Genomic DNA, 1490 nt, shown 5'->3' on the forward strand with positions numbered 1-1490 from the left:
TCAAATAATTATACGAAAAGAAATAAATACCGTATAAAGAATCATTTACGCTAAGCAGGAGCTTGTTAATTAAAATTATCATATATTTAGATGATTGATAAAAAAAATAAAGAAGGAGTTCAGTTTCCTTAAAGCAATGCTGATGAACATTAAACAAACTTGAAAAAAGTATACCTGTTGAAGTCTAGATAGACTTGACACGTAGTTGTATTGAGAGTGATTCATATTGAATTTGTATAGCTTTGAATGTTTCAGTGAAGAACTCTCTTATTTTATATTATTTTATTTCTGATAAGATTTTAAGTAAAATGGTTTATTTTTCTCATTTTTTAACTTCAATAGACGACGTCTTTGATCGCCGCTTGTAAGATCTATATTTAGAAACCTTGTATGTCTAAAGTCTTTTTTTGTGTGTGTTTTTTAATAAATGAATACATATAAATGTTTTTTCAACAATGTTATTGTTTTTAAAGACGGTCTTTGAACGCTGATAATTAACTGTAAAGAATATAACGCTTTGTTCACCCCAAGCGCAATCAAGGTTTGATTATACTTAACCTATTAATTGTGTGAAATTGAAATCTTTACAAACAGTGTTAGCTTATTTTTTTCTCTCCGGTTTAATGTGCAGTCTTTATTTATATGTTTATGTCTTCTCAATACTTTTCAATATATAGTTATAATTATACTAAAATCTTATCGAAAATGGCCGTATTCTTATACATATCCGTACCGGTTACGGAACAAGGTTTCATAAATCTTCAACTTTATATCAATTTAACTCGAGTATTTTAATAAAAATCAATATTTTTTTTCGTGAGAAATGTCTTTCCCCCCATTAAATAAACAATTTCAGGTCCTTTGTGCACTTATCATACTCCTTTGTGGTCCTTTGTGCTCCTTTGTGCACAAAGGAGGTCCTTTGCGGTGTTTTTAGAGACCGAAATTCAATTGCTCATAGACATTGAGCTGCAAAATTTTCTTATTTTAAAGGCAGTTCAGTGCAACATAGACGTTGAGCTGCAAAAGTTTCTTATCATCTACATTTTACCTGGATAGATGCACGCTTGATAAAGCTAGTTGGTCTAGCGAAATATTGCGTTTATTTTCATCATTTTGTAAATATTTTAAACATTCTTATATTTACATACTAAATAGTGTGTTAAAATTACATTGTTAGGCAATCTATATATATATATATACAACTCGTCTAAACATCAACCCAACAATGTTAGATCTGTAAATTTGCTTTTGCAAATTTTTGGTTCTTCCCTCGCCGGGATTCGAACCCATGCTACTGTGATATCGTGACACCAAATCGCCTGCACTGCAGCCGTCCCGCTAGACCACACGACCACCTGGGCTCTCAAATAAAAGAGCTTTCGCTGGCCGTGTGTTACCTCTCCTCGTCAGTTTTAATCTAGCGGCGTACTACAGTACATGATATATAAGGCATAAAGATGTTATTGTTACAGATCAGCTAAATTATC

This window comes from Mytilus galloprovincialis, chromosome 10, assembly GCF_965363235.1.
Source record: "Mytilus galloprovincialis chromosome 10, xbMytGall1.hap1.1, whole genome shotgun sequence".
Lineage (NCBI taxonomy): Eukaryota > Metazoa > Mollusca > Bivalvia > Mytilida > Mytilidae > Mytilus > Mytilus galloprovincialis.